This window comes from Balaenoptera ricei, chromosome 9 (assembly GCF_028023285.1).
Source record: "Balaenoptera ricei isolate mBalRic1 chromosome 9, mBalRic1.hap2, whole genome shotgun sequence".
In the NCBI taxonomy this organism is placed as follows: Eukaryota; Metazoa; Chordata; class Mammalia; order Artiodactyla; family Balaenopteridae; genus Balaenoptera; species Balaenoptera ricei.
The window spans coordinates 47,639,129-47,658,421 of record NC_082647.1 but is presented as its reverse complement, the minus strand read 5'-3'; the positions used below and the strand labels follow the sequence as shown (position 1 = coordinate 47,658,421).

The 19,293-nt window shown below is 39.3% G+C and overlaps 1 long non-coding RNA gene across 2 annotated transcripts in view; it reads right to left on the bottom strand.

The window, feature by feature from the left end:
• Positions 1–19,293, bottom strand: part of LOC132371911 (uncharacterized) — a 179,184-nt gene that overhangs the window by 115,580 nt on the left and 44,311 nt on the right. Inside the window, exon 2 of one of the 2 annotated variants that reach the window (XR_009505008.1) lies at positions 91–160. The exons of the other annotated variant lie outside the window; for it this stretch is intronic. This is a non-coding gene — a long non-coding RNA (uncharacterized LOC132371911). The remainder of the gene's footprint in view (positions 1–90; positions 161–19,293) is intronic. 2 annotated transcript variants of the gene reach the window in all.

Here is a 19,293-nt window from a genome sequence, read left to right as displayed (position 1 = left end):
CCCATGAGATCTCTCTAAATTTTCAAATACTTCCTCTACCTATTAAGTCAAATGGTTTTCCACTCTACTCCACTCCCATTACAATTGTACCTTAGTCTTGAGAGAGATTCCTTGTCAGTCAGTCAATAGATATTTATCCTGTAGCTCCTGTGCTGAAAGCCTAGGTTGAGAGGAAATATGTCTGTCAATGTCAATTAAAACTCTGTTGTCTTAATGTCATCAACAACAAACTACCTCAGATGTCATCCATTATGTGTTGCTCTGTTTTTAGAAATGAGCTGTGTATGCACTTCTTTCCCCATTTCTTTTCTGATTTTGTTCTAGCAACTACAGATTCAGAAGTACCCTGAGTAGCACAGCGCATTTTCCCAAATAGGCAAGAGCTTGAATAATACTCATAGTCGACTTTTTCATTATCTTAGTTTTCTATTTAATTATGTTTCTTAAATAGAAAATTATGTTTCCCTTGCTAACTGATCCCTTTTGAGGTAATAAATGTACTACATCAATCACTCAGTCACTCATTTTAAAATTAGTCTTTTTTCTGCTCACTAGTTCCTCCTTCCTGGACTCCTAGAGGTGAAACAGAATGTGCTGGTGCCACATCTGAAGGTTTTATTATATATTCATTACACTGGGAGGAGAGGTTGAAACTTTTACCGACAAATATTAAAAAGAATATTTCTCATCAAAAGAGTTTCATAGGGGCTTCCCTGGTGGCACAGTGGTTGAGAATCTGCCTGTCAATGCAGGGAACACGGGTTCGAGCCCTGGTCTGGGAAGATCCCACATGCCGCGGAGCAACTGGGCCCGTGAGCCACAACTACTGAGCCTGTGCATCTGGAGCTTGTGCTCCGCAACAAGAGAGGCCGCGACAGTGAGAGGCCAGCGCACCGCGATGAAGAGTGGCCCCCGCTTGCCGCAACTAGAGAAAGCCCTCGCACAGAAACGGAGACCCAACACAGCCAAAAATAAATAAAATTAATTAACTAATTAATTAAAAAAAAAAGAGTTTTATAACCTCAACAACTACAAGAGTTGAAAAACATTTCGCTTTCTCCGTAATATAACAACTCTGTTTCTCTATGGTCTTTCTGATCTCCAGTCACGTACATAGGTTTTACTTCTGTAACCTGAGTTTCCCAGGGTGCACAGGTCCAGGCGGACAATTAAGACGGTGTGACTTACTGTTACAGTAGCAACAATCACATCCCTGGTTTGAGCTTGTCTCCTTCCCCTCCCCAGCAGAATCACTCCCTAAATCTATCTGGTCTCTGAGAAGGGTCCGAGGTGGGGAGGTCATCCAGTTCACGGGCATCTCACCAGTGAAGATTTCCTTTCTAGGGCTGGTGGCAGCCATATTTGTTCTCCCGGTCTGATAACTATGAAGGGGAGCAGATAATGGTACAATCGGCTGCCCTCAAGGGGCTCACTGTCTGTTGACTAAGATCAACATCTAGAGAAATAAGTACAGTCCATGTGCTAAAGGCTATACCACATCCATCTGGAACAAAGCAATGATGGGTGGGAGTTTCGGGGAGGAAGGACGTAATGGTCTGTGGGACTCTGGAAGATTGAACTGAGGGGCCAGTTCATTGAATGGACTTCATCAAAAGGACAAATGGGAAAGGCCACCCTAGACAGTAGTTCTCAATCCTAGTTGAACCATTAAAATCTTCTGGAGAGTTTAAAAAAAAAAAAAAAAACCAATGGAGGCAGGACATCCCAAGTTTCTGATTTAACTGGCCTGAGTTGAGGCCCAGACAAAGACATTTAAAAATGTTCCCCAGGGAAGGTTAGAATGTGGTGCTGGATTAGAATTGAAGATATTAGTATGAGTTTATGTTTATTTTAATATATATACAGGTAGACACATGAATAAATAAATGTAAATATGTATGTATTCCTGGGGTAGTATGCATATGTTTCCTAGTTCTGTCCACTGAGAGGGCTTAGAGACAATGATAACCCAGCAATAAATGAACACACTTAACACCAGATCTTAGTTTCTAGACACCAATCTCCAATAAAAGGAAACAGGGCTCCCTGCAGAAATGACATATTCTCAGGCCTGAAGCAGGGAAAATATAAGACGACCCTGGAACATCTTTGTAGAAAATAAGGAAGTGTTATTTAAAAGAAAGATGAGGATGGGAGTAAGGGGAGCATGTCACAAAGATATATAGGGGCCAGCCTGAAACAGCTCCCAAGGGCCAAAGCTGGAATAATTTGAGCAACAAAATAAATAAGGGTAGTACTGGGTTATAACCCAAAGCATAAAATAAATATCCATGAGTTCACACTGATAAATAACAATTAAATAATTAAATAAATGGGACGGGGGTAGAAACTTCCTTACAGAAAAATTTCAAATTAATAAATGTAGAAGAAATGAAATAGAAAATCACCTTTAGAACACCACAGTAATAATTGCTGTAAGCAATATCCATAGATAAATGTTAAAATCATCAGACAAAACTTAAGTAAAAAAAGGGATGTTTGCATAGCCCCAAAGTATTTCCTTCAAAATATTTATTTAACTTATGTTCACATTTTTAAAAATATGCTTCTCCCTCCAAAGGGTGAGGCTTAATTCCCTTCCTTTTGAGTGTAGGCTGGACTTAGTGACTCACTAACTAATATGTATTGCAAAAAAAATTAATGAACGGAAATCTCAATTAAATAGAGTGGGGAGACCAGCAGGAAGAAAAAAGACGACTCTTCTTTCCTGGCAAGGACTGGGCCAGTGAAAAGCCATGGACTCTGTTTACTATCCCAACTTCCTTTTCCTCCCCATAAAAGCATTCTCCTTCCCTTGCCGGGCAGGAACTTGCAAGTGGTTGCAGACCCCGATTGCAATGCTCTGCTGATCCCGAATAAACCTTTGTTTGCTGGAGAAATATCTGGCAGACTATTTGTTTCAGCTCAGCAATATGGACCAAGAAAAACAGTAACTTTTCAGTAGAAAAACCTGTCAGACACCACCTGATCAAGTGATCAAGGTTAACATCACCAAAAATAAGTCCTGTTGCTATCACGTGTCCCCTGACATGAAGCAACGTAAGGGCACTTAGCCTCTATGGTTTTCTCCCCCAAAACCCATAACCTCAGTTCAATCATGAGAAAACATCAGACAACCTGAGGGACATTCTACCAAATACCTGACTAGTGTGAAGATCCTGAAAAACAAAGAAAGATGGAGATTTTCACAGATCAGAGGAGACTAAAGAGACATGTCAAGTAAATACAATATGATTTCCTAGTTTTGCCCTTTGAACAGACAGAAGACACTAGTGGAAAAACTGATGAAATTCAAATGAAGTCTTGTAGTTTACTTACTGATGTGCCAATGTCAATTTCTCAGTTTTGGTAAATGTACCTGGTAATGTAAGATGTTAACATTAAGGGAAGCTGTGAAGGGTATATAGGAACTTTATATACGATCTTTATAACTTCTGTAAATCTACAACCATTTAAAAATTTAAAATATGAAATATAAATAAATAGAAATTGTTTAAATGTGCTCCAGGTGGCGCTAATGGACGGCCAGGGTTGAGAAGCCCTACTCTAGGTAAAGGCAGACGTTTGAGCTGAGTCACAAAGGGGTAATATATCCTGAGCCATTTAAGGGATATGATGAGAAGTTTGTTATCGTAGCATTTTTCTCCAGTGTACATAATAAGGTAGAAAATGAAGAAAGATGGGCAGTTGGTCAGATTATAAACAGTCTTCTTACCATGCAGGATAAGTTCTCTGCAGGCTTTGGGAAGCCGTTATAATTTTTCAAGCAGAATGAAGTCAGAACTCATATTTGGTGTTAGTTTTTAAAGAACTCTACTGTTACCTAAATGTTTTATAACAATAGCAATCATTTTAAAACATCTTGCAAGTTTATTTTTTGAAGGGTGTGGATTTATGTGTGGATGCCATAAGAAAAATATTTTTAAAAATGTCAATGTGCTTTCCTTGGTGCGTTTCCTTCTGCATTATGCCACCTTCTCCCTAGTTGGGCATCCCTGGCAGGGACTAGCAAGTGTTAGGATTACAATAGCAGAAATGCAATGGGAGAGTAAGAGTTAAAGCTAAGCTTCCAACACACAAAGTAGGATTTTGCAAGAAGCAACTCGCAAGCTAGGCTGAGTCAGGCTGATCAGATAGACCACAGAGTTTGTGGTAAGGTAACTCCTGATCAGAAAGGAAGAAGCAAGGCAAGCTCAGCCCTCTAGCTCCAGGAGTGACCTCTCCACAGTTTAAAATTTTTCCAGAAGCAGCTCTTTATTAGAAATGGGATCTTTCTCTGAGTCTTCAGGACAATGTTCCTGTGGAGAGAAACAGGCAGGATTGTCCAGTCAGCGACTCCATGTGCCCAGTTGCCCCGGAATGGGCTCACTGGCGCCGGTAAACTCAGCTTCTCAAAGGAATGAGGGCTCCCTTCCCTCTGGCAGCTTGAATCATGTTTCTTAAAGGGTTGCCTGGAGCTTGCAGTTGGTGATGTCAGACAACCCTTTGCACAGCTGGTGTATCACTGAGAGTCCTTGGTGCCTGTGTTCTGAGAGCTTATCACCTACATACAAGATGTTCTCCTATTTGCACCATAAGAAAATAGACTAGAAGGGGACAGAGACTCTCCCCTAAAAACAAGCTCACAGCTGCATTGCTCTAACTCTGTCTAATTGTTAAAAATATCCATCAATGGAAAACTAGTTAACTAAATTTTGGGACAAATATGAACCAGAATACTATGCAATCATTACAAATCATTATGGGGACATATAATTTTGAGTTGGAAAGAGGTTTATGAATATCTTGAATGAAAGGAAATAAGCTAAATTCAGCTTGAGTATGCTGCAGTTCATGAAAATAGTATTATATAAATTTGTGCATGAAGGTGTGTGCCTCTGTATAGGCACAGAGACCTATATGGAAGAATATTCATTAATTTAACATCTTTCATCTCTGAGAGATGGTGTTTTGATTCACTTTAACTTTTCTCTTTGGGCCTTCTGTGTTGCTTTGTTTTTTTACTTTAATTTTACATTTTATTTTTTATAATCAGAAAAATAAACTATTTTCATTTTGAAATAAAGTTATTTGTTACACCTCAGAAAGCTCATGGTACTCTGAACATTCCTCACGTTGCTAATTATAATTTTAAATAACTATTAACACTTTTAAAAATTAAATTAATAATTAAATTCAAAATAAATAATTAAAAATAATATTTTTATATGGCTGTACTATAGTTTAGATAAGATTTCTCTTTTCAAATTTGATGAATTAATGCATAAATATCTTGATATATAAATCCTTGAGTTTCTGACCAGTTCATTAGAATATAGAGGAAAATTTACTGAAGTAAAGTAAATTTTGACAATTATGGCCAAATTACTCTACCCAATAATTACAAGGTCTTTATCAGTTATATTTGTATACTATCTTTAAAAAAAATTAGTTGCCATATGATAATTTTTTTAAAATCTTGTTTTCATTTAGATTTGTTTAGTTACCAGGGAGGCTGGGCATTTTAATACATTATTTGCTATTTTCATAAGAATTAAATTTTTGAATTGCCTTTTCATGTCCTGTGTTCATTTTATTTAAATTTTAATTTCTTGTTAACTTCCATGAAATCTTTCTATCATAAGGCCATGAGCTCACTGCTATAATAATTGTATAAATATTTATTCAATTTTATATTTTTATTTTGTTTGTAGTGGTTTGTAAAATATATATACAGAAGTAATATGTGTTTTATGGTCAAATTTATTATGAATATTTGTTTTGTAATATTTTTCTATTGATTTTTATGCCTGAAAGGTTCTTTTCCATCTCAAACTCAGATAATGTTTCTTATTCTTAGTTATTTTATAGCTAAATCATATACATCTAATTCTTTAGTTCATCTGGATTTTGTTTTGATGTATGATATGAGATGTGGGTCTAACTGTTTTTTCCCCAAATGGTTAACCAACTATTGAGATCCTAAACTATTACAATCTAAGGTCAGCTTAGACCTTAGGGTCTGTTACCTAATGGGTGGACCAGTTAGAGGGTGCTTTCTTCCAGAATTATTTGAAGTAGTTTGTAGTTCATTGTTTGCTAGAAGCAGTGTATAGAAATGAAAACCACTGGCAACTCTACTCCCCTGAACTTTCCTGGATCTGCACCTGTATTACCTTCCTGCTCCTGGCTTCGGTGAGCCACTGATAAAGTGTGTCCTCCTCCAGGTGCATGCATTATGTTAAACTGCAGCCCTTGAACAGAAGTGGAGAGAGGAGGCTGGTCTGGAGTGAGACGGCCCTGGCTGCCTCATAGAGTGGTCCGTGTGATAGAGAGGTAACCGATGGTTGCTCATCTATAAAGGCCCCACATCTCTGGAGCTTAGGGATGCAGGGAAACCTCTTACCATCCTGATGAGGAGCCACTTAGACACTTAGGTTAAGAAAACTTCTCTTGGAATGTGACAGAGAGAACTAATGTGTCTAATCTGCAGGGCAGTTGCAATTTGCCACTGGTTTCTTAAATTATTTTAGAAAGCATGTTGGAAATGCCCAGCATCCTTCTTAACCCAAAAGTCCAGTAATTATTTTCATACTTATTATTTACTTCATTTGAACCAGCCCTTTAGAGGAGACTTCATATTTGCTGACCCATTGATTATGTAATAAATTTGTAATGTATGTAAAATATGTGAAGCATCTTACAGTGCTTTGCTTCACTATTCATAAGCTTGGGGCTTTTTTATCCCGGTATATTTGCTGAAAAGATAAGTATATTTTAATTCTTGCAGCCATTGTAACTTAAGGCTAATTATAGCAAAGGGAAAAAAGAGAAGGTTTCCAAATCAAACCTTTATCCCCCATAGCCCTCTCTTATCCCCCCAAAAAACTCTTCACCATAAACTTTCCTAAAACTTTACTTTTTGTGAAAAAATCTGTGCTCTGCTTTAATGCAGGTCTAATTTGTTGTGTGTCTTCAATAACTGTATCCCATTCCAGAATATGTAGCCAAAAATAACCCACTGGCAGTGGCGGCAGCTTCATCGTCTCCTCAGGATCTCCTGTACTTTATGGCTATTTGCTTTCTGAAAATGGTACAATCTCTCCTTAGTGAATTAGTCTTTTAACAGAATTTCTTCTGCACTATTTAGCAAAATAACTCCACTCAGCTCTACCCCATCCTCTATAAGTAATTAGAGATAAGTATGTCTTAATGCATTTCTGAATATTCTGCTCTAATACGCGCTTCAATCACAAATAAGCCCTGAAGCTACGTGCCTCTGGCACTGTTGAGTCTGGGTTTGCACACGTAATCGTGCAGCACTTGATTTGCCTGACCGTGCTGTGACTCAAATTTGCCTTCCAAAGGGGCAGAAAATAAAATAGCTAACAGGCTATCCTGACATCTCAGATCAATGGTGTATTTCCTTCTCCCTTCCACCAAATGTTAAGAAACTTAGCTGAGTTAGAAAAGTCGCTTCCACTACTCCCTCTGTCAGTATGTTCTATCCTCCACGACTCCTAATTAGGGTTCAGCTTGATTTTTTTCCTACTCTGGCTCAAGGTGCATCTCTGTGGCTCCATCCACCCCCACTTGCACATGTATCACTCCCTCTGTTCCCGAGTCTGGCTGTTCATCCAACCATTATAGTTTAGTTCATCCAAGATGAGTCCAAGCACTGCTAGAAAGGCCAGAGATGAGGCTAATGGGCATACATGATTTCCAGACCACTAGGCACGTTGGAGCTCAGTGAGTCATTTTTAAAAAGTAGATATTATGTTTATTTTCCATTCTTTAGGAAAGAAAGAAAACTCAAAGTGCTTCTGAAACAAAAAGTAGACCCCAATGTTGGCATTAAAAACAGAATCCATAAAATGCTGTAGAACTAGACTTGCATAATTTTCATTTTCTTAATCCAAGGGGAGTTTTGCATTAGATCCTGTTGCTCTGGTTGTGACGATTTTTCAGATTCCATTTAGGATCATGGACATCTTCCCATGAAAGGCTTGGAGCAGTCCTGCTCAAAATATGGTCCACAAATTGGGGCTTGTCCACGACAAGACACGTACAGAAATCAGGGGCGATGCCCATTGTTGGCAAGGCTGTAGGACTCTCAAACATTGCTGGCCGGAGGGCAAAACTGTCTGGCCACTTTGGAAACAGTTCGACGGTTTCTTATAAAGTTAAGACACTTGGTACCCTTACCATACCACCTGGCAGTCCTACTCTGAGGTAGTTACTCAAGAGAAATATCATTTATGTCCACACAAAGACTTGTATGTAGCAGCATTATTTACAATGGCCAGAAACTGGAGCCAACCCAAATTTCTATCTGCCAGTAAGTGCATAAATAAACTGTGATATATCCATATTATGCACTATTATACAGCAAGAAAAAAGGAATGAAGTAATATATACAACCACATGGATGAATTTCAAAAATATTATTTTAGGTGAAAGATGCCAAAAACAAAAGACTACATACAGTATGATTCCACTTATGTGAAGTTCTACTAAAGGTAAAACTATACTGACAGCAGATTAGTGGTTGTCTGGGGCTGGGGATCAGGGTAGAGGGAATCTACTGAAAAGGGACAAGAGAGAACTTTTTAGAATGATGGAATTGTTCTATCTGATTTTAGTGGAAGTTAAATGACTGTATACAATCATCCAAATTCACCAAATACACACTTAAAGTGAGTGAATTGTATTGTAGTTGTTTGAAAGGGAAGAAAAATTTCACTGGGTCCTAAAAGGGGAACAATTTTGGGCCACAACCAATAAGCCTGAGGTAGAGGTATCTTTGATTTTGTGTTAATCTCAATGAGTTCTGAGAGTCCTCTGTAACCCAGGTGCAGGCACACAAGACTAACATCCACATTTCAGTCTTGCTACATCGTATCAGCTGCTGAGTCGGGAGCATCACTAGACCTAGGGTCAAATCCCTGCAATAACGTGCTGTGCATACCTTCAGATCCAGCCTTGAACGTGTGGGCCACTTACTCTGAAAACAAAATGTCATTCTTACTGTAACATTTATTTTGTGTTTTCCTTTTTACAAGCACCTCAAAGAATAGCATCAACAGCTTAATGTTTACATCAATGAATCAAGGCTGTTTCCATAGCAACACCTCTAATTCTCTGGAACTGCAATTTTATGTCAATTTACTATTAATGGAAGACAAAACAAAAGAAAGCAGACAGAACAGAGAAACCTTAACACCTAACACTGACAAGCAGAACAAGGAGGAAGGGAAGTAAACATGTCATTTGCAAGGTTTTTAATACTTAGTGGGCTATGATGTTATTCAGTAGTTAACCGTTTCATGCTTAGATTCAGATAATGATTTCAAAGGACTATAAAGTCTTTGAGTTAAAATGGCCTTGAGGGCTTCCCTGGTGGCACAGTGGTTAAGAATCCGCCTGCCAATGCAGGGGACACAGGCCCTGGTCCAGGAAGCCCTGGTCCAGGAAGATTCCACATGCCACGGAGCAGCAAAGCCCGTGCTCCACAACTACTGAGTCTGCGCTCTAGAGCCTGTGAGCCACAACTACTGAAGCCCACACGCGTAGAGCGCGTGCTCCGCAACAAGAGAAGCCACCTCAATGAGAAGCCTGCGCACCGCAACAAAGAGTAGCCCCCGCTCGCCGCAACTAGAGAAAGCCCGCGCGCAGCAACAAAGACCCAATGCAGCCAAAAATAAATAAATTAAATATAAATAAATTAATAAATAAAATAAAATGGCCTTAAAAGCCAGCTGGCACCTTTTATTTTAAAGTCTAGGAAACTCGTTCCCAGAAAAGGTAAGGGATTTAATTAAGGTCACTGGGCTGGTAAGGTGCAGAGCCAAGACCAGAGCACGGGCTACAGACTTGAAGCTTGGGGCTCTTTTTATGCACCACATGATACTGTCTCTGTTAGAATGTGATTTCTTTTGTGTTATGATTCCTACTCATCTTGTGTGAAAATTATAGGATTTAACCTAAGCTGTGTTAAGTAGTTCAAAATGGAGTCACAGCGTCCAGTGTGAACTTCCATGGTAGTTGTTTTGAAACGTCTGGTATAGGACTGAGTGTCTTAGAATGATAAACTAGGAGTGTTTGGTACTGATGAACATAGGGGCAGGGCAGGAGTAAAGATGCAGATGTAAAGAACAGACTTGAAAACACAGGAGAGAAGGGGAAGCTGGGATGAAGTGAGAGAGTAGCACTGACATGTATACACTACCAAACGTAAAATAGATAGCTAGTGGGAAGCAGCTGCATAGCACAGGGAGATCAGCTCGGTGCTTTGGGACAACCTAGAGGGGTGGGATAGGGAGGGTGGGATAGGGAGGGTGGGAGGGAGGCTCAAGAGGGAGGGGATATGGGGATATATGTATACATATAGCTGATTCACTTTGTTGTACAGCAGAAAGTAACACAACATTGTAAAGCAATTATACTCCAATAAAGATATTTTTAAAAAAGACACATGCACTCCAATGTTCATTGCAGCACTGTTTACAATAGCCAGGACATGGAAGCAACCTAAATGTCCATCAGCAGAGGAATAGATAAAGAAGATGTGGTACATATATACAACGGATATTACTCAGCCATAAAAAGGAATGAAATTGGGTCATTTGTAGAGACGTGAATGGACCTAGAGACTGCCATACAGAGTGAAGTAAGTCAGAAAGAGAAAAACAAATGTCATATATTAACGCATATATGTGGAATTTAGAAAAACGTTATAGATGATCTTATCTGCAAAGCAGAATAGAGACACAGACATAGAGAGCAAAACGTATGGATACCAAGGAGGAAAGGAGGGTGGGATGCATTGGGAGATTGGGATTGACATATATACACTATTGATACTATGTATAACATAGATAACTAGTGAGAACCTACTGTATAGCACAAGGAACTCTACTGAATGCTCTGTGGTGACCTAAATGGGAAGGAAATCCAAAAAAGAGTGGATATATGCGTACGTATAGCTGATTCACTTTGCTGTACAGCAGAAACTAACGCAACATTGTTAAGCAGCTATACTCCAATAAAAATTAATTTAAAAAATAAAAAACAAGGGACTTCCCTGGTGGCACAGTGGATAGGACTCCGCGCTCCCAATGCAGGGGGCCCGGGTTTGATACCTGGTCAGGGAACTAGATCCCACATGCATGCCGCAACTGGGGGTTTGCATGTCACAACTGAGGAGCCCGCGAGCCGTAAATGAGACCTGGTTCAACCAAATAAATAAATATTTAAAAATAAATAAATAAATAATGAAAAATAAAAGTAAAAAAAAAAAAATCAGATGCCATGTAGCAAGTATGTATTAGTCAGGATTCAATTACAGGAAGCAGAGACCACCACAGGGATTTAATGCAGAACAGGATTTAATAGTAGGAATTAGGTGCTCAGGAAATTGGTGGAAGGACTGTTGGACTGGGCTGTAGTCTAGGTCTCCAAGCATGATACTCAGAACACTACAGAACTGACCCACCAGGGAAGCTTTCACACCTGTCCCAACTAGGGAGGTGGAAAATCAAGACGCTGCCATTGGAAATATTGAGTCCAAGAAAATGTCAGTGCACATAAAATCCAGGATCAAGTACCTGGTATCCAGAAGTCACTGGCACTCTCACCATCCACAAATCTGGGGATTAGACACTGGACCACTTCTCAGGGGTGAAAACACTATATTCCATAATCATACACAACATCAGAAGCAGCCCCTAAAGTAACAGGAGATGCCTCAACCTCATGTCCACTTTCAAATTTCCAATGAATGCATCTTATTGGCAGGATCTAATTTGTACCCAGAACTTTGCCTGTAGGGAAGTGTAAAAATCTAGTTTGTTTTAAAAGTTTTCTGATTTCTGCTGTACTGGAAGGTGCACTAAAAGGAGGAGTAAATGAAGGCTGAATATCAGTTGACTTCTTTCAGGTGAAGGAATTCATCAATCCAGTTGGTTAATGGATATTAGTATAAACCCACAATAACTGGAGCATGATATGGGGAAGTAGAAGAATACCTGGACTGCTGAAAGTGGGGTAGACTATCCCAAAACACTGTGGATGGAGGGAATGGGAAGTGAGGCAGCCATGATACAGAGCAGTTGACAGAATCAGTTAAACATTTTAAAGCATGTAGCCTTTGACTCAGCAATCCAACCTACCCTTTTCTAACCGAGAGAAACAATTGCACATGTGCACAAGGAGACCGGTATGAGAATGTTGACTTCAGCTCATTTGCAGCAGCAAAATACTTAGGAGTACCATAATACTCATCATTAGGATAATAACTGAATGAACTATGGAGAATCTTTCCTAGGGAATTCACTGTAGCAGTTACAAAAGTATAAGATAAGATGATATGCCCTGTCATTGAAGGATCTCTAGGACACACTGTAGAGTGAAAGAAATTAGTTTTAGTATATGAGATATGATGCTATTTACACAAAGAAAAGAGAGCAACCATGAAACAATTAACAAAGTTGTATGGGTACATAATTCAGCTACTAGAGTGACTGTGAAACAGCCCCACATGAAAATGCACAAAGGAAATGGTCAGCACCAATTCCTAGGCTTCTGATCCCCTCAGACAGATCAAGGATATAAAAAGAGGTCAGAGTGATGAGAAGAGAATTCGTAAGATTTCTTTGGGAGAGATTCCCAGGGGAGGGGAGAATCCCTGTTACTTTCTACTCTGGTCTAATGAGAGGGGTTCCAGTAGAAAACCTGGTGCGTGGTCCCTGAGGACGTTGAGGACGGGGGACTGAATGGGTGGCGTCTGAGTACCGCCCAGGAAATCTGAAGGGTGGACAATGGCTGACTAAGTGCTGAGGGGGAGCCAGAGAGCGCTACGGTGCTGAGAAAGGCTCCCACTGTCAGCAGGAGAGATAAAGGATGGATGAGGGCATCTTGGGGCCAGGGCGGCCATGGGGGACAGAGAACCTTTGAAGTCCTGCCCAAGGGTACCCATCCACCGGGGTGAGGCTCCCAATTGCAGGAGACTATGTTAAATGGACTCTTGAGAACCACAGTTGGAGCAAGCAGCCCAGGGGAGCAAACACATCCCATGCCACAGAAGGGGAGCACCCCCAGAGCTGGGAATGTCTGAACAAAGGTGTGCTCCTTTTGCTCAGGGCTGCTGTAACGAAGTGCCACAAACCTACAAAGTCCTGAGTTAAACAGTGAGTCGGTAGTAATAGAGAATGGCGAGAGCTCAGAAGCTGATTCCAGAAGCCATAAAATAGAGCCAGGGAACCTGCAGACTATGGAGAGGAAAGCAAGAATGAATTCATGGAAGAGATGGAAGTTTCCAGGCTAACATCTGGGGCAGTGGTGCCACGCATGTCTATATTTAGTTTGCCCAGATGGGTCAGGTGTGGGTGGGCAGTCAGGATCTAGGGCCAATCCATTTCAAAATACAGCTTAGTACAGAATGCCGAGCAAATGCATCTTTTCTTTTCTTGAGTCGTTGCTGCCGTGGAATTGTCATAGATCTGCCCTCCCCCACCCCTTACTACTATCCCCAGAAATAGCCAGCTGAGCAGGTTGTAAAAGTCAGTGCCTTTACCTTTCCTGACTGCTCTGGAATAAATAAAGCCATCTCCTCCTGCCCACTATGATGAACTACTCCTGATGGGGAAATTGTGACTTCTCACCTACGAATTTGTGCACCTGGAGAAGGATTTACTTTATTTAGTTAAGAGTTTGAGAGAAATGCTCCTAATTGCATACTGCATAGTTATCCGATGTCTCTGTTTCTCAGTTTTATTTGCATGATAGTTACCGCTGAAAGAACAAAATCAAATTGAAAGATGTAGCAACATGGCCTTCTACAAGACAGAAAAAAAATCTTAAGGATATTTGAAGAGGCAGGGGTATTATTTATTTAAATGTAAAGTTATTTTTTAAATATAATTTTATTTTTTGTTAGAGACAGCAGGCAGATAAGCCTAAGAGCCTTTTAACATATTTTTCTTGGTATTGCTAAACAGAAAATCTATTTTGTGTAAGTGGCAGCAGAGGGCGCTCTTCTTACAGATTCGTTTCTACCATAACTTTTCTTCTCAAAGGAAAAGTTGTTAAAATGCCTTTGTGTATGTTAACAAGTTTATGACTCTTCTTAAATATATGCATATATTTTATATAAAATTTATTTATACTAGTATATATCAATAAATATATTTTATATATTTAAATTATATACAGGTAGGTTACATAATATTTATTAATTTATATAATTATATATAAATATATATTTTATATACATATATACATTTATATATTTAAGTAGTATATATGGCCATAAACTTGTTAATATACTCAAATATATATGTATATTGATTACTTTTATGGTTTTTTTCTTCCCTATTCGTTAATACTGAAACCTGAAACCACATGTGATTATGTTCTCTTGAATAATTACCACTTTTTTCTCCTTAAGCATGTCAACTTCCTGTTTCATCATGGAAACTTTCAATCTTGAGCTCAGAAAGTTGGGGCTTTGGGTACTGCCCTTCCATTCTCCACTTTATGTGCTTTCTCCTGTCTTCCAGACAGGACGCCAAGCCATTTTTGGAGCATGTCCAGGAGAGGAGGTAAATCTAGCTCCTCTTGTACAGGCTTTGGTCATGCTCTCTGCTGTGGACACGCTGCAAACTCCTCCAACACTCCTTCCCCCCTTCTCTTTTCTTTGTCTCACCTCCTCTCCTATATCTTTACTCCTCCAAGCCTTTCTTCACTATCCCATGCTTCTATCATTCTCCGCCCCTTCCAAGTCATAGGCATCACTATCTAAGCTTCCCACTTGTGGAGGCCAGCCTCCAAGATGGCCCAGTGATCCCTGCCTACTTGTATATATAGCACTTGCATCAAGCAGGGCTGATCTGTGTGACTGCTAGGATATTGCGGGAATGGCGTTGTATGACTTGCAAAGTTAAGGTCATAAAAGACATGTGGCTTCCACTTTGCTCTCTCTTGGATTACTGAGCCAGATGCCATGTTGTGAGAAGGCTCAAGCAGTCCTAAGGAAGGTCCATGTTTCAAAGAACAGAGCTTTCCTCCCAACAGCCAGCAGGGCCTTATCAACCATGTGAGTGAACCACTTTGGAAGCAAGTCCTCCAGCCCTAATAAAGCCTTTAGATGACTGCAACCCCGGTGGACATCTTGACTACAGCCTCATAAGAAACCCTGAGCCAGACCACCCAACTAAGTCACTTCTGAATTCTTGAACCACAGGAACTGTGAGATAATACATGTTTATTGTCTTAAGACATGAAGTTTGGGATAATTTGTTATGCAGCAATAGAAACTAATACTCCCCTCATTATGCCTGATGACATGTTTAAAAAGGCTGTGTGTGGTTTCACATCCTTGTGGTTAAAGCTCTCCAATGGCTCAACATTAATTTCAGGATAAAATCCAGATCCCCTGACCTGGCATGAGGTCTTTCTTCTGATGCCTCCCAGCTTCACTCAGCTCACTCTCCCTTTCCTCTCCCATCTCTCCAGCTACCCTGAAACACCTTTCATTTCCCTAGATGGGGATAGATAAAAATGACAGATGAAATACAAGAGGCCCAGTTAAATTTGAATTTTAGATAAGCAAGTGATTTTTGCTGTTGTACAATATTTGGGACCTATTTATATTAAAAATCTTGCATGGTACATATGTATTCCAAAAAGTTTTGTTGTTTATCTGAAATTCAAATTAAATGGGGCATTCTGTATTGTTAGTTGCTAAACCTGTCGACTCTACAGATGGGAAATGATTTCTCTCAGCTCCTGTTCCTCCCCCTGCCTGGATCACTGCAGGTCCCCCTAACTTCCTGTCCTGCAAGACTTAGCCCAGACAGAGATGTCTCTAGAAAGCCTATGCTGTCTGACTCCACCACACACACCTAGGATGGCTCAGATGTGTCTGCTGCAGGCTTCCACCCCCACCCCACCCCCGTCATGCCTCTTGCATACCACACACATCACAATGATTAATTTGCTTGTCTCTGTACTAGACTCCGAACATCTGGAGGTCAGGTACTGTCTTAATCATTATGTAGCTTCACTGCCAAAAACATAGTATGATTATAGCTTACAATTATTGAACACTTACTGTAAGCTAATCATTGTTCTAAGATATTTGCATATATGACCTCACTGAATCCTCACGTCAACCTGAAAGAAGTACTATTAATATCCCTTTTACTTTTACTGATGAGGAAACCGAGGCATGAAGAAGTTATGCAAAGTCACTCAACAATAGCAGTGAGGTTGGAGTTCAAGTCCAGGAGTCTGACTCTAGAGCCTACTCCCTAATGATGAACTAGGGGCATTGCCTCTCTGTGGTGTTTGATGAGTATTTATCGAATGCATGCAAGAACTAATTATCAATCTAAGTGTCTTCCAACTAGATAATTTCCTTTAAACAGGGACCATGTTGATCTTGGTCCTTTCTGCCTCTACGCTTCCTCACTCTCTCTCCAGCCATCACTGCCTAGCACAAAGCATGATACCTTCCTTGTGGGCCAATAGCAAAGAATCATTCTGGTCTTTTTTTTCCTCCTCACATCCTTATCACATCCATACCAGATGAAGGGTACCACTGTGTACCACATTTCCCTAAGGAAGAATGGACACAGCATGTGCTTTAGGAATAGAAACTAATAAGCCCTCTGGTTAATAGCATGAGTTCTAGAGGAAAACTTCCCAGGTTCTGATCTCAGCGCTACTACTTATTAGCTGTGTGGCTTTGGATGAGGTCCTGAGACTTAGACTCTTCATCTGCAAAATGGAGATAATGATAGTTCGTAATTCATAGGGTGATGAGGATTAAATGAGATTAAACGAATTCCAGTGCCTGGAATATAGCATGCATGCAATAATAAGATCCAGGATGTTAACAGGCTTGCTTCTGTTGCGCCATATCTACCAAGCCAAACACCAAGTACAACACATTTCTTAGTAACATAAATTCCACAGGATGCTTGCAAATTAGGAATATGTGCTCGTATAAATTTGAGAAACTGCATTCTCTCTAACTCCAAACACTTCTGTTCCATTTTACAGATTATTCTTGTCCAGTGTTTTGATTCTATGTTTTATTATCTACATAATAATATTATTATGTATATTATCTATTACATAATATATAATGTTATCTATATAACAAATATATATTTCAAATATTAGTTTTATACGTAAAAGTTTGTTTAGATTTATCACCTTTTGCAAATAACCTTTTTGCTCACCATTCCTTCTTATATCTCAGACCTTTCTCCTTTTCTTTTCCTAAAGGACAATCTTTTAGTGAAAAAGAACTAAAAGTTCCTTTTAGTGAAAGTCTGTTGGTGGCAAATTCCTAGTTTTTGTGTGTCTGAAATTGTCTTTACTTCTTGGAGGATAGTTTGATGAATATAAAATTCTAGGTTGACAGTTACCTTTTCCCAGCATCCCACTCAATGTTCCACTGTTTTCCAGCATTGGTGTTGTAAATAAGTCTGCTGTCATGTTATCAGAGTAACGGACATTTCTCTGTATGGAATCTGTCTTTTACCTCTGACAAAATAAAAGATCTTTTCTTTGTCTTCATAGTTTCATTACAGTAGGTTTAGACATGAATTTATTTTTATTAGTTATGCTTAGGGTTCATTGTGATTCCTAAATCTATGGATCTGTGCCTTTCTTAAATTCTATACTATTTCCTACCATTATCTATTCAGATATTATCTCTTTTCTTTCTCTCTGTTCTCTCCTTCTGGAACTCCTATTGGACATAGTAACATCTGCACATTCTACCATTGCTTTTAAACTCTCCATATTTCTGTTTCTCTGTGCTGCCATCTGGACTTCTTCAGATTTATCTTCTAGTTTACAGATTCTTTTTAGCAACATCTTGTCGACTACTTAATATGAACATTGCATTTTTTGAAATATAGTTGCTGTACAATATTATATAAGTTACAGGTATACAACATAGTGATTGACAATTTTTAAAGGTTATACTCCATTTATAGTTATTATAAAATATTGGCTATATTCCCCATGCTGTACAATATATCCCTGTAGCTTATTTTATACCTAAAAGTTTCTACCTCTTACTCCCCTACCCCTGTATTGTCCCTCACCTCTTCCTTCTCCCCACTGGCAACTACTAGTTTGTTCTCTATATCTGTGAGTCTATTTCTTTTTTTCAACGTTGAATTTTAGTTTCAATAGCAATGTTTCTTATTCCTAGAAATTCTGTTTCTTTTTCAATTCTACTTGTTCTTTTTAAAAAGCATCTATCCTTGTTCATGTTTTCCATTTCCTCTTTCCTCTCTTTAAATAATTTAAATACATTTATCTCAGACCCAATAATTTCAATATCTGAAATCCTTGGAGAAGAAATTCTGATGTTAATTGTTTCTGCAAACTCATGATAGTTTGTTTCTTTACGTGTTTTGTAATTTTGAATTTTAAACTTGTATTCAAAGGTGTAAGTGGAGAAAGGTCCCTCCAGAAAGGATTTTTGATTTCTTGTTCCAGGCGCATGAGAGCATCATAATCTGAAACTACAGTAAGTTAATTTCTTCCTTTGTGGTTTCTCAGATGATGAAGGTGGTCTCTTATTATGAAATACAATGTGAGACTTCTCCCCACATAAATAACATAGCTCAAGATAGAAATACTCCTTGTCATCTCCTTTTTCTTTAATGAATTTTCCCCCCTAGTTTCCCCTTTTATCTAACAGAGTAGACATTTGAGGATCCAAGCTTGGTGCAGGTGTCTCAGTTCCAATCCCTCTCTCTCATGCAGCTATTAAGCTTCTCAATGTTGGGTTCCAGTTTTGGAAAATGTTCCCAGTTCAGACATGGCTTCAGCACTAGCTTACTGGTCTGGTTTCCTCCTTTTTATTTTTGCCTGTAGACATTTCCCTAATTTTGCATAGCTGTGCATTTTATTTTTTTAATATTTATTTTATTTATTTATTTATTTAGTTAGTTAGTTAGTTAGTTAGTTAGTTAGTTGCACCAGGTCTTAGTTGCAGCAGGCGGGCTCCTTAGCTGCGGCTCACCAGCTCCTTAGTTGTGGCATGCGAACTCTTAGTTGCGGCATGCATGTGGGATCTAGTTCCCTGACCAGGGATCGAACCCAGGCCCCTGCATTGGGAGCATGGAGTCTCAACTACTGCATCACCAGGGAAGTCCCTGTGCATTTTAAGTTACATATTTTATCTAGAACTTCTATGTGTTTTGTGAAGAGAAGATTCTTTTGGATGTCTGGTTCACCATTTTATTGGAAAATGCATTCCCAAAC